This window comes from Labeo rohita, chromosome 24 (genome assembly GCF_022985175.1).
Source record: "Labeo rohita strain BAU-BD-2019 chromosome 24, IGBB_LRoh.1.0, whole genome shotgun sequence".
In the NCBI taxonomy this organism is placed as follows: Eukaryota; Metazoa; Chordata; class Actinopteri; order Cypriniformes; family Cyprinidae; genus Labeo; species Labeo rohita.
Window position 1 is genome coordinate 12,974,565 of NC_066892.1, and position 15,730 is coordinate 12,990,294.

Consider the following 15,730-nt stretch of genomic DNA (forward strand, 5'->3'; position numbering starts at 1 on the left):
TATATTTATTAATTTATCATTTATATATATTTATATATATATTATATATTGTCCTATCATATGCTTTATTATATTCAATGATATCTGTATATATTAAAAAAATCTATTCTCTAATATAACCTCTGAAGAATTATGAGTATAAAACTCTTTGGTCTCCATTCTATTTTGGCATTTCTTCTACAACCTTCATAACTCACTTGAATTTTCTTACGCCATCATGCACCAACGAAATGAAATAATCAATGTGGTAATCAGGGGAATTAATTTAAGATTTGCTGTCTCTCACAGCTGCTAATTACCGCCGCTTATGATTGCATTGCTGATGAGAGTCACCCGTTATTATCAAGAATGGCTTATTGCAGAGTGCCACAAGAGCCTCTTTTATATTCCCAGCATGAGTTTGTGACAGTTGTCTGTAACAAACAGATTAGACAAAATCTTGCAGTGATGAATGGCACAACTATTGCTGAAATGGCACTTACATTTTACGCTATGCTAGTAAAATAATTTCCTAACCCCAGCTTCTCTTGCAAAGCTCAGATCATATAGAGAATGAGATGATGTTCTAGCTGTGCTAATTTCCCAACTTTGTTATTTTAGTCCATGTGCACTGAAAATGAGATGGAACAGTGATTAGACCAATTACTGCAGCCGCGGGCAGATTGCAGCAGGGTGTCCTCATGCCCACCTGCTACAGAGATCGCCCTTCCTTTGGTGCCACTCAGGACGTGATCCTTCCTGGCTAGTCTCAATCACACAGTCTCATAATCATGGCCCAGTTCAGCAAGCCTACCGCTGCGTGAATGGCGCAAACAGGTCAGCAGGGCTGCTCAAATTAGAACCTCATATGGATTCAGGTATGTTTTTGGGGCTTTTGGTTTGTGCTGGGTCGACCTTTGTCAAAACACCATATTTAATTTGACATGAACAAAAATGTAACCCTGGATCACAAAATCAGTCTTAAGTAGCATGGGTATATTTGTAGCAATATAAAAAAATACATTGTATAGGTCAAATGATTGATTTTTCTTTTATGCCAAAAATTATTAAGATTTTAAGTAAAGATCACATTCCATGAAGATATTTTGTACAATTCCTACCATAAATGTATCAAAACTTAATTTTTGATTAGTAATATGCATTGCTAAGAACTTCATTTAGACAACTTTAAAGGCGGTTTTGTATTTTTTAATGAAAATAACCGATTGTTTCACTAGATAAGACCCTTCTTCCTCAGCTGGGATCATTTACAACCACATTTAGGATAGTTTGAAGCTGCATTTAAACTGCATTTTGGAAGTTCAAAATTGGGGCACCATATCAGTCCATTATATGGAGAAAAATTCAGAAATGTTTTCCTCAAAAAAACAATTTCTTTACGACTGAAGAAAGACATGAACATGGATGACAAGGTGGTGAGTACATTATATTTTAATCTTTGTTTTGGAAGTGGACTTCTCCTTTAAAATACATACATCAGTATACATACGTTTAGTGGACATTAACCTAAATCATCCAGCTAATTGATAAACCACCAAGTAGTCAATTAACATTTAGATTTGCGTATGCTTTTTTCATCTGCCATTTTCAATAATTAACTTGATGTTGTCAGTAAATTAGACTAATTGAAATGTTTGTGTTTTTGGCACAAAACAACCAAGCAATTAAACTCTACCGAGCAGTAATGATCATAATTCACTTTTAGAACAATGCTGGAATAGTTTACTCTTTTGAGGTTTATGTATTTGATTAAAGATTTGTACTGAAGTAGGTAAAAAGTGCAGTTTATGTGTTTATTGTTTGATTTCGGCTGGAAATGGGCCTTGTGGATCTAGGGAACCAGCTTATTTACTCAATCAGCAAAACCTAAATGAATTTCTGCCAGTCAGCAAATGTTCATGACCATATTTTCTGGTTAATATGTGAAATGTGCAAAATTAGTTTTCTTGCAACATCAGTCAAACGCAAATTAATGCTCTTCCAGCCATGTGATTCCAATCCAGTTGTAATGTTACAAAACATTTCTGTTTCAATTACATCATGTTCTTTTAAACTTTCTATAAGAAGTCTGGAAAAATAAGTCTATATAAAAATATTAAGCAGCACAACTGTTTTCAACTGTGAAAACAGGCACCAAATCAGCCTGTTAGATAATTTCTGAAGGGTCATTTGACACTAAACACTGGAGTAATTTGGACATCACAACAAATAATTACTTTTTGTAACAAATAAATATATGCTAAATAAATGTTATTTTAAATAGCAATTTTGTAATATGTTATTTGCTGCATTTGAGTGAATAAATGCATATAGCCTATGCATATATAAATATCTCTTTGTCTATATACATAGTAAGACAGTCACATCCAAGACAGTTGATAGTAACAACACATATTCATATCCTAGTTTTTTCCTAGTGAGCTTAAATGTGGGTCATTCTCTGCTTGTTAATAGACAGAATTAATAAAGAAGCTCTAATTTCAGTCCTTGATTTCAAATGACAAGAGACAGAGCAACTCTTCACAGAAAACCTGACTATTTATTGTCTGTCACACTTTTCCACAGGATCTAAAGCCCTTTTCTGTAGAGAACTGAATTATATGTATTACTCAGAATTTAATGGCTGACATTAGGTGGAGGTAAAGTGGAGCCATCAGTCACAAAAGACACTCATATCTGTTGAAACTGAAGCTGAATTGTAACATTGACCAACTCTAATAATGTCTCTTAGAATCTGAATGGCTAAATTAAAAGCTTGGTGGCTTTTATGTGTGATTATTTCTTAATTTATTTTTTATTGTGATCATCCCTTGTGCTTAAAAATGGAAGATTTGGATCAGAATGTCACGCTCATGAATATGCATCACTGAGATATTTATTAAATAGAAAAATAATAAAATCATAATGCTTTTAATCTTTTCCCTTTTTTTAATGGGACTCCCATGTGAAGTTATTTCAATTAAGCCTGATCAATCTTCCTTAGCTGTTATTAAGTCTTTTTTTTCAGTGGCCACATGGACAATTAATTAGGTAAATTCATAAGAGATTAAACTCTCCAGATATCTTCCAAGTGCATAATGGTTTGCAGTCTTACTTGGCTGGAAATACACAGGCAAGATTTGAGTATGTATGACAAGAAAGAGATTTTTTTTCGAATTGCAGTATATTTGTAGTTTCCAAATGACCCATGCAATAAATTGTCAGAGATGGTGTCTCGGCGCAGCGAACAGGAACGGCTGAATATATTTATGTATGTGGTAACATCTGATATGTATTACATTTTACTAGCGAACTGAACCTATTATGATTTATAGTGTTTTCGAGTGGCGTTTTACAAAGAAAATTATGTCCAGTCGCATTACATAAGAGGGCGCTTTTATTAAGGCAAAGCATGATTGATAGTGATAACAATGCATGCTATATAAATATAGAGCGTCTGGATTTATAACGACATTTTAGACGATTTCTGTTTTTTTTTTTTTGTCTCTGTAAATCCGGACTCCAATGAGCTGAAAAGACTAAAAAAATATAGACATTGTGAGAAAATCTTTATTATGAAGGTTTGTTGCTGGTGTACATACATCCCTGGTGAAAAAAACAGCATATGCTGGTTAGGTATGTTTTGATGCTGGTTTAAGCTGGTCCTTAGATGGTTTTTGCTGGTCCTTTGCTGGTTTATGCTGGTACTTCTACGAATTGGAGTAGAAGTATAGCTATATATAATTGTAACTTTACTATTATAAAAACTTCATTGAGTGTAATTTAAACGTTTGTTTATATATATCAGTTCATTTTAACCATCAGTGTTACAGTAATAGTACCACGACTCTCATGTATATCTTACAACATTAGTTGAGAGATTTTTTTTTTCCTTTAAATTTTAGTATACTCTACCTGATGTATATCTGGGTCATTCTATAATTGTGGGTACGCCTCATGTCCGTGAAGTATATTTTTAATATATTTTTATCAAAATTAACCCCTGTTCTAGTACACAGTTATATTTTTCCCAATCACACTGCTGTATGTTGAAAAAGCCATATCTTTTCTTCAAAAATTATGTTCATATCACATACAACCCTGGTATTCAGCTGTCTGATTTTGTAAAGTTGCTCATTCTACTCTGCATTTAAGCATGAAAAATTACTTCAAATATAAATTAAGTTCATAGTTTTGCCTTCAGTTAGATTAGGGTAGCAAGACATTTGTGACCCTGGACCACAAAACCTGTCTTAAGTCGCTGGGGTTTATTTGTAGCAATAGCCAAAAATACATTGAAAAATGAAAATTATAATTTTTTCTTGTATGGCAAAAATCATTAGGAAATTAAGTAAAGATCATGAAGATATTTTGTAAAATTCCTACTGTAAATGTATGAAAACTTAATTTTTGATTAGTCATATACGTTAAGAACATTATTTGAAGAAATTTAAAGGGAATTTTCTCAATATTTAGATTTTTTTGCACCCTCAGATTCCTGATTTTTATATAGTTGTATCTCGGCCAAATATTGTCCTATCCTAACAAACTATGCATCAATAAAAAGCTTATTTTCATATGATGCATAAATCTCAATTTTGAAAAAATGACCTTTATGAATGGTTTTGTGATCCAGGGTCACATTTGGGCGTGCGCTTCAAAAATAATAAGTGTTTATTGTGATATAACTTGTTTTATTTGTGTCCAAAAAACATTGTTTCTAGATACCCACTAGAAACCCCTCACCCCCTCAAAAAGAAATGGTTTGTCCCATTATTGCATAATTTGCATAGTATGATGATATTTCCTCTAGAAGCACATGGATGAAACACTAGAAGTTATGTTCTCTCTCTTTCCCCTAATATTGATTAAACTAGCAAACCTATGTCAAGAGTGGATTAGTTGACTGTCAACAGTGTTACACAAGTATTATTTTATTATGGTAAACATACCATATGCTCAGTTGTTCAAGGCTTCAATGTTGAATATAGGCCCAAAACACTAAAAATGTCAACTAAGTTACCTGTCAACTGTGTTACCCGGTAAAGGTAACATGGTGAACAGTAGCAAACATAGATGATATTTTATGCACATATTCCAACAGATCACCTTTATTTATATAGCACTTTATACAATATACATTGTTTCAAAGCAGCTATGTATAGTCATGTTTGGTTTTGTGGGAAAAATGTAAACTTTTTTTATCTGCATTGTCAAATTCAAAATGTACCCCAAATTATAGAATGACCCTAAAAAGATCAAAATTGAATCGAAACGCAAGCTTGTGAATCAGAATTGATATTCTGAATTTAATACAACTAAAACACTGCTATTATAAACTAAAAATGAGTGAATGTTTTCTCCCTGGAGCCTGAAAATAGAAATTCACTGGTCAGATGTGAAAACCCTGTGTATAACAATAACACTTCTACATACAGCTGTTATGACATCCAGCATATTCTGTTCACTGAAGTTGTTGCGTAATTGGTCTGCATACTTCAAAAGGTCATATGAATAATGCTTATCCTTGGAAAATGCGTTCTTATGCATTGATATAACTGCCAAGTGAAGTTGGTTTTGTGTTAGATAAGAAAATATTTCATTGTCGGATATTTGCATGTTCTGGATTTCCCACTCTGGATCAGCATAGCAGATCTCTGAGTGTTTGAATCAGTCACATATATTTTAATTCTCATAGATACTGTATGTTATGATGGAGAACGCTATGCAAATGCATGCATGCACCCTCTGTTCGCATTAAAATGGACTGCTTTGTTTATCGTACACCTCCACCTGTCCCGTAAGGTCATATCTTGTGTTCCCTCCAGGGATATTAGATCTATTCTTCAGGCTTGAAATGCACTGCTGTATTTCAGACTCCTCATCTCACTGCGATGAAGGGAATATGCATTTCAGTGCATGTAAAAATAAACCGATGTACAAGACGACCCAATTGGTGATAAGAAGGTTATTGTGTTTATTCTACATATTACCAGGCTGAAATGGAACGACGGTGCGCTTATAGCATTATGACTACAGCGAGAAGAGAAATAATAATGGGATCGGACAGTTTTTTTGTATTCAGAGATGGAACATTAATAGCTCTATAGATTAGATTTCAATTTGTTTTTTCATAGTGGCCTGTTATGCATGAATCTAGTGGACAGGAGAATGACTAGAAGAATACAATACTCTGCACTGGGATGAAAAACAAATCATGAATATTTCAGGATGCTGTAAACCAGGGGTTTTCAAGCTCTTGATTGCATGGAACCCCAAATATGATCCTCCTTTATAAGATATTTTAAGTGATTTCTGGAAAATCTTGTTGACTGTGTGCCTGTTTTGCTCACTGCTAGAGAGCTATCAGGATTTCAAGTTAATTTGTAGCACTTTTCCCAGTTAATATCATTCAAAGTGTCTAAAAATGGTAAATCATAGTTAAAATATATATTTGTAAGTTAAAACATTACAATTGACACCCCTAAAAATACAACTTGTTAAACGTTATTTGATTCATCAGTATTTTTATAAGTAATTTAATAAATACATTTAATGTAGTTTTTAGTGCTTGGTTTTAATTTAATTGAATTTATTTTTTTATTTTTATATATAATTGAATCTTATTTTTATTTAATTTTTATATTTAATTTGATTTTGTATTTTTTTAACTTTTATTTTATTGTTTTATTTTATTTTTATTTTTAATTACATTTTATATTTAATTTATATTTTAATTTATATTTTTATTTAATTTAATGTAATTTTATATGTAATTTTATTTTTTATATTTAATTTAATTTGATGTTTTTATTGTTTATTTAATTAAATTGTGTATTATATATTTCATTTAATTTTTTATTTCATTTATTTTTTTTTTTACTTTTATTTTATTGTTTTTTCATTTAATTATATATTTTTTATTTTGTTTAATTTAATTTAATTTTAGAGTTTATTTTATATTTAATATATTTTACTTTTTTAATTTATTTGTATTTAATATTTAATTTAATTTTGTATTTTATTTTTTACTTTTTAATTTATTGTTTTATTTAATTTTATATTTATTTAATTTTTATTTAATTAAATTTTATATTTTATTTATTTATTTATTATTTTATTTTATTTTATTTTATTTTATTTTATTTTATTTTATTTTATTTTATTTTATTTTATTTTATTTCCCTTTTGTGGACAAGTCGATGCTATGGTGTGCACAGAAAAGTACATTTACTCCAAAAAAAAAAAAAAAAAATCTAGACCTAGTGGTTCTTAACCTGTAGACTGCAAACCAAAAATCATTTGCAAGTCTGTTCTGACAGGATCAAATTCCATGGTAAGCAGATGCCAAGGGCAGGTTAAACAAAGTAATGCATGGTAAACTGAAATCCGATCCTGACTATATTAATACAGATTTACTTGCAATGTGGATAAACATGGTTAGCGCTGGCCATCGTGTGCTTTGTGCGCATTTATTGACTGCCGAGAGCATTAAACTATTGAAATTCAATTTTGTATGATAAACAGATTTGGTAAAGTGTTGGATAAAATGTAAAAAACTGGATCCTGAAGCTACACCAGCTGAGAACCGCAGTTTGAAAATAAACCAGGGTTTGCTTGTTGCTTCAAGGCTTGAATGAATGAGCAAATGGGAGTAGAACAGAGGAGGAAGAGCGGTGGGAGTGAGTATTTGAGAGTTTGGTTGAGTGTGCTGTGGGGAATTAGATGAGGAAAAGGAAAAGCAAAAGCGGGTGGGTGGGTGTTGTGGAGAAACAGCTAGGGTGGGTTTATTGTGACAGCACCGTGTCAATGATGGTTTTAGTGGAGACAGGCTGAGTTTCGCAGGCAAAATAAACTGATGTGCCGGCGCACCTGGGCAGGGACCGTGGGTATGGATGAGAGACAAACTCTCGTCTCTCCTGCCCAACAACTGCCTCACGCAGCTTAGGAGGAGGAGACGGGGGGAGGAAGAAAGCATCCTGGTGTCACTCTTATATGGAGATGTTTCCCTCCGATGGGGTGAGCGTAGCCTAGCGTGACTGTTTGCACGGTGTGCATTGAAGCTGCTTTGACTTGGCGGCTCAAATGCGGACTTGGAGTTGTCCGACCAGCTGCCAAAGTCCTTGAGCGCAAAGTTTGTTGACACGTTGCTCGATTGGACCAGAGAAAGAAAGCGTATCAAACAGTGCAAAGCCGAGGGACATCACCTTGGCTGGAGTACCGTCAAACAGTGTAAAATAGGAAATCCTAGAGAGGGATGTTAGATGTGTATATCTGAAGAGCAGTATTTTTAAATGTCTTTTTATTCTGATTTATGTGATTTTTTTTTTTTAATTGCATTAAACGTTTAATAAAGTTAGTATGTATACAGTGCCCTCCAAAAATATTGGCACCCTTGGTAAACATTGTTTATCCTTTTGTTCTTTCATTCCAAAAAAATGTAAATATGAATAGGAATATACTTCAGAGATATTTTACTCTGAGATATTTAAACATTTCTAGGGGTGCCAATAATTGTGGCCAACATGCATGGGAGAAAAACTTTTTTTTCATATTGTGAGTTTCCCCCCACTTTCAGTTGTTTTACTTTGAATTAAAAGTTAGAATTTTGTGAATTATTTCACACACAAAAAAATATATATATATATATTTTAGAGCCTTCTTTGCTCATATTTACCAAGGGTTGCAATATTATTGGAGGGAACTGTATCTTCAGTCTTCGTTGTCTTTATCAATTCAATACATTCTTACAAAATAAAAGCAATAATTTTTCATGCAACAAAATCTTATTGATCTCGAACTAGTGTGTTATAGTACTTTTCCCTTTATGTATTTATTCATATATTTAATAATAACGTTCAGCATCATTATAGAGTAGGGCTGCACGATAAATAGCGGTAATATCGTAATCGATATTAGGAAAGTTGCGATATTCGTGCACACATCTTGTCAGTGAAGCACGGTTCTGTGATCAGTAGTAAATTGCCATCCGAAAGCCAGAGGGCGCTCCTGTGCGGAAACTCCAAATGTGTCCCACAGAAGAAATTCAGGAAATACCGATCACTGCCGCGGTTTTGCGTAGCTTGTCAGTGAAGTACGGCTCTGTGTAGTAAATGCTGCCCCATCTGAAAGCACGCACGTGATGGAGATTTACTTCTGATTACAGAACCAGCTTTACTGACAAGATGCGCATGGATATCGCATGCAATTTATCGTACAGCCCTATTACATAGGGACGTTTCTGTGTTATTCTCGAGGTGTCCTGCTCTACTGCTCAGTTTAGCTCATAGGCCGCTTTCTTATCTAAGCTGAAATATCAGGCCTCAGCAATGAGTTCGGGCAGCCGGCTCGGAAATAGACCACATGTCAGTGGAACAGCAATTACATGTCAGATGCCGCCGGCTAAGGATGCCTTGCTAAAAAAATACAGTGTTAAACAGCATTTTATGTGACCGGACTGCATTGGTAAAGAGTGTTGACAAAGTAATGATTTTGCCCCTCGTTTGTCACAATTTTTCTCCTTTGGGTAATTGTAGCTCTTTGCAGGGTGACGTGTGACTCTTTCTAGGATCTGCTCTCGCTGTTTGGATTGTTCTGGTTTGTTTATTTGTTGCATGCGGGCGCTTGGCTGGCTTCCTGCAGCATTAACACAGGGACGGAACTCACAAGCCGCGTGGGAAGGAGGGCAGTGTGGCTGCCAGACTTCCTGCCCGGAACCAACGCTACGACATGCGCAATATGCAGGGAAATGACTGGGAGAGGAGAGTAGGAGGAAGAGAACGAGAGACATAGAAAAATGGTGCAGATTTCCCCCCTGAGACATTCAGCCCACTCCTTTGGGTTTTCATGGTCAGTACGGCCGTTCTGAGAAAAGTGTGGAGCCATCCATTGATATTTGGGATGCTTGTAATATATCTTGAGCAATGAATTTAATATTACTATTTACTATTTGTTTAAAGTCAACATGAATTCAAAATACACTAGGTTACTGTATTAATACATATTCTTGTTGCGTATGTAATTAGTGCATATTATTCTAAATTCTTTCTTTGATTTATTTATTTTTTATTGATTGATTGATTGATTTAATATCCTATTTCAGCAGTAAAATAAAAAATAGATAGGCGCACGAATGGAGGGAGGGGTGGAGGGACGGACGGATGGACAGACAGAAGGAAAGGCGCATAGATAGATAGATGGATGGATGGGCAGATGGACAGACACATGGATTGATAGATGGATAGATGCATGGATGGATAGTGGACAGACAGACACATGGATGGATGGATGGATGGTGGACGGACGGATGGATTAATGGACGGACAGAAGGACAGGTGCATAGATAGATAGATAGATAGATAGGTTGGACATAGGATGGATGGACAGACGCATGTATGGATGGATTGATGGACGGACAGATGGACAGACGCATGGATGGATGGATAGATGGATGGATGGATAGCGGACGGACAGATGGACAGACGCACGGATGGATAGATGGATCGGTAGATAGATAGTTGGATGGACAGATGCACTGATGGGTAGATAGATGGATAGATGCATGGATGGATAGCAGATGGACAGATGGACAGACGCATGGATGGATGGACAGACACATGGATAGATAGATAGATAGATAGATGGGCGGATGGATGGATGGATGGATGGATAGATAGATAGATAGATAGATAGATAGATAGATAGATAGATAGATAGATAGGTTGGACATAGGATGGATGGACAGACGCATGTATGGATGGATTGATGGACGGACAGACGGACAGACGCATGGATGGATGGATAGATGGATGGATGGATTGAAATGAGTTGTAAAAAAATCTTCATGTTCCCATAAATAGATAGACAGATAGATATTTTTATTTATTTATTTTCTTGTTTCAATAAGGAATGCATAGATAGATAGACAGATAGATACATAGATAGATATATAGATAGATGGATGGATGGATGGATGCATAGATGGACCGATGCATTGATGGATCGATAGATGGATAGATGCATGGATGGATAGCGGACGGACAGAAGGACAGACGCACGGATGGATAGATGGATAGGTAGATAGATAGATAGATAGATGGATGGACAGATGGACAGATGCACTGATGGATAGATAGATGGATAGATGCATGGATGGATAGCAGATGGACAGATGGACAGACGCATGGATGGATGGACAGACACATGGATAGATAGATAGACAGATGGACGGACAGATGGACAGATGCATGGATGGATAGATAGATAGATAGATAGATAGATAGATAGATAGATAGATAGATAGATAGATTTCTTTTTATTTTGATAAATTGCATGATTGGATTGTTAATTTTGGAATGTTGACTCTACCAAAGTTTACACCATGATATAGCTGTAGCCTTTGATTCTAGAATAGGCAATAAAGCGTCTTCCCAGTGGATATGTCATGTCACAGGTGGGCGTTGAGTCATTGTCCTGGTGGAGTGTCAATAAAAAAGTTAGTCAGAGCATCATATTGACCTGTCATATTGAGAATATATGATATTTTGTTTTTTCCCTCACCTCGCAGGACAGAAATGACAATAAACCAATTTTACTTAACTCAAAAAGACATATACCAGAAGCTTTGTCTCTCACACAGGCCCGCAGCCCATGTTCCAGCATTTTCTAGCTTTTTTCCAGCCAGGTTGGGCCATCAGACAGAGGATGGATAACAACTCCAAGGCTCAATCAGTTCCTATTCACTGACCTGCCAAACTGCTCTCGGGTTCAGGCTGGAGCAACAGAGGCTTGTTTGCCAGTAAAAGCGCCAAGCGCTGATGAGACAGAGGCACATAGACAGTTACAACCTGGCAGCCTTATTTTAGCCAGGGTGACAACGGGGCTGTCTGCACCTTCTGTCAAGTTTTCCAGCCCCTCTCTGTTTCTCAGTCTCATTTTCCCCATTTCTATCTCTCCATGTGTTACATTCTCTTTTGAGGCTCTCTTTTTTTGGGCAAGGCCACATTAGTTTAAAAAGTTTAGCATTGCTTAACTAATCAGTTTTGATTGTCTTGTCATCTTTGTCTTTTTGGATTCGTCCTTAAAAAGTTGTTTCCTTATTTCTCTCATATAAAACTGACATTATGAGGTTGACGAGTGTGTTTTAAATAAATGGTCTCCGGTCTGTGGCTTTCCCTGAACGTGGTTTGAGTTATTTGGGTGGGAGGGCTGATGGATGTATGTTGTCAGTCTGCATTCATAATGAGGCATCAAGCAGCTTGTTAGATGCAATCAATAGCTGCAGCCCATGAACCTCATTTGATCTGTTGTCATGTAACATGTTGCGTCATCTGAGACCCCTGATGAGACAGAGGGAGATGAACATTTTTAGGAGGGCTCATTCACTGCTTCCACTTACAGATAAAGAACGGTCACTTAGAATCACGTTAGCTCCTGCAAATTTGAAATTATCAAGTTGCTAAGCTAACATCGTGTCAATCGAATAGGCATATAAGCACAAAAACACTGAGCAAAACCACACCCTGATAGCACACGTACATCTCGGAGATGTCTGTCTGATGTCTGCATTTACATCTGCAAGACGTAGTTTGCTCATCTGCAATACGTCTATTGGACGTTTCCTATCAGATGTCAAATAGACATCTATTAGATGTTGTTAAGATGTTTATGATTTTTTTTCAGTTTTATGTATGTAAAACTGACATCTTACAGATGTCTGCCAGACGTTTGTACACAGCAGATGCTTTCCAGATCAAGAGATCTTTAACAGACATCTTGCAGACGTACATGTGCTATCTGGGACAATTACAATAGCTGCAATGCTACCTTAAAATCCCTCCTTGTACTCTAGAGCTAATTTATATTAGATCAGCTGTTACACAAACAGACTATTAGATCTTTTAGACACAGATCAGATCGCTTTAAAGAAGCTACACCAAGCTTGTAAGTATTTCAGTAGATCATTTGTATCTTTTATCCTTGTGTTTACACTCCGAAATGACCTTTTAGAGTGAGGTCTAATTGGATAAAGTACGTTTTAGTGCTTAATGTATGAGAAGAGAGAACTGTTTACAGAATAAGGTAGACACAGGGCAATCCACTCCGGAGGCCCTCAGAGATATTTAACTGCCCACTCTCATACTGTACCCAGGGTTTGGAAGATGGTAGCATTACCTTTACCAGGGCAAACCACAGCGATTCAAATGAGCTGTATCATTGAAAAATGCGACAACGCATTACCCAGCAGCACACATTTGTTTGCATGAAAAAAAATCTGCTGAGCCAAGATGGAGAAGGAGGTGTCAAAAACAGCTAGACAGCAGGCAGGAGGCGAAACTCAAGCTCAAAAGTACAGTACTTGTGTTAAAGCAATAGTTCTTTTAGAAATGAATCGTTTGCTCAGCCTGATGGAATTCCAAACCCGTATAAATGAGTTTTGTTGTCACAAAAGGAGATCTATTGAATTGCTGTTTTACATAAAAATGCAATGAATGGAGGCTGGAGCTTTTAGGCTTCTAAAACGACTCAAAAGTACCATGAAAATATCTTAAAAGTATACAGTTGAGGTCAAAAATGTACACACACCTCGCAGAATCTTTCCTTTTTCAGTGATAGTTGTTGCTTGTTTGTCCCAAACAGTTAAACTGCCTGCTGTTCTTCATAAAAATCCTTCAGGTCCCACAAATTCTTTGGTTTTTCAGCATTTTTGTGTTTTTGACCCTTTTCCAACAATGACTGTATGACTTTGAGATCCATCTTTTCACACTGAGGACAACTGAGGGACTCATACGCAACTATTACAGAAGGTTCAAATGCTCACTGATGCTCCAGAAGTAAAAACAATGCATTAAGATCCAGGGGTGTAAACTTTTGAACAGTATGAAGACGTGTACATTTTTCATATTTTTGCCCAAATGTCATATTTTTTTCATTTAGTTCTGCCCTTAGCTATAGAAGATACTTGCATTTCTCAGAGGACAAGATAAGGTAAATCTACCCTGATCATCAAATTCAAAAAGTTTTCACCCCCTGACTCTTAATGCATTGTGTTTCCTTCTGGAGCATCAGTGAGCATTTGAACCTTCTGTAATAGTTGCATATGAGTCCCTCAGTGTGAACAAGAAGGATCTCAAAATCATACAGTAATTGTTGGAAACACAAAAATGCTGAAAAACGTAATAATTTGTGGGACCTGAACCATTTTTCTGAAGATGTACTTTATAACTGCCACAGTTATTTACTGGTACAGAACATCCCTCTGCTCACATTTAGTTGTTTATTTATCTTTTTCCATCAGGGCACGTTTAACTTTAGCACTTGAGGTTGAAGACTAAGGCAATATTTTCTGCACACTGAGCCAATCTTTCTTTTGACCAACTGAAGAGAGCTGTCAAAAAGTGAAGTGCCAGTCAGTTTGGTCTTCCAATCAGCAAAAAAGTTGTGGCAGATTTTTCTTCACCATAGACCTTAGTCAGGGTAGCACCATATTTAATTTCTGACAGGAATAAAAAATGAGGCTGTGAGGGACAGAAGTACAGTGTGTTCAATGGATTTGTACTGCAGTTTAACAACATGCCAATAGTTCAGCTGACAAAACTTGCCAGAAAACTCCATATAAAGCAGTTTTGAAAGTTGTGAGTTTTGAAAAATTTAAACAAGAACATTTAAAAATGACTTTTCATTGTCAGTTTATTTTAATGTAAAGTGACCGTCCACCCAAAAATGAAAACTCTGTAATTAATTCTCAGCCTCATGTCATTCCAGACTTCATCTTCGTAATATAATTTAAGATATTGTTGATAAAATCTGAGAGCTTTCTGACCATGCTTAGACAGCAATGCAACTGACACGTTCAAGGTCCACAAAATATCAATGGTGTTGTTGAATAAAATCATTATTTTTGTTTTCTTTGCACACAAAAAGCATATTTGTAGCTTCATAGCATTATGGTTGAACCACTGATGTCACATTCTCACCTTGAACTTGAAGAAATCTGTTAGATTTCTTTAAAAATATCTTAACTTGTCTTGCAAAGATGAACAGGTCTTACGGGTTTGGAACGACATGAGGGTGAGTTATTACTGACAGAATTTTCATTTTTGGGTGAACTGTCACTTTAGCAATGTTAGATTAGAGTATACATTTGCTTCCAGATCTGAGTGTTGTAGCACCTGAAAAACATCTCGGCACGTTGCATCGGTCAAGTGGATGCTTTTGCCTGAACTTTGACTTACTTCCACAAGTCCTTTATTCCTGTGAGTGCTTTGAAGAGGCTTCGGGGTGAATTATGTGAGCATGTGTGAAGGAAGAGTGGAGGAAGGTAAACAATGTGGAAATGGTGGTTTAAGGAGGCATAATCTGATTTCCAGAACGTCAGGCGGAGGCACGCTGTCGTGTTAGATGAGGCTAGTCATCTTTATTAACAAGGGAACAAAGTTGGCAGGCTCGGCTGCAGCCGCCACTGAGTGTGACAAAATATCCAGAGATTGTCCTACATAACCATTTATCTTGATCTGAGTCCAGCTAATGCCCAGCTCAGTTATTATTTGGAATCTGTTTCTAATCAATACAGATCCTTTATAGGTTGCATCAATCATGTGTTTGTGCATTTGCTCATTTGCTACTGTAAGTAGACCGTGGGGGTTTATGAAATAACTGAGGCATTAGACTTGACTGAAAATGTCCGACTAGCTGCTTTTGGCAGATTTCACTGTTATAAATCTAAAATGTGTTGATTGCTTATTCATTTAGA

General features: G+C 35.9%; 1 protein-coding gene across 1 annotated transcript in view; it reads left to right on the plus strand.

Moving 5' to 3' along the window:
- ctnnd2a (catenin (cadherin-associated protein), delta 2a) overlaps positions 1 to 15,730 on the plus strand; it is a 394,266-nt gene that overhangs the window by 11,297 nt on the left and 367,239 nt on the right.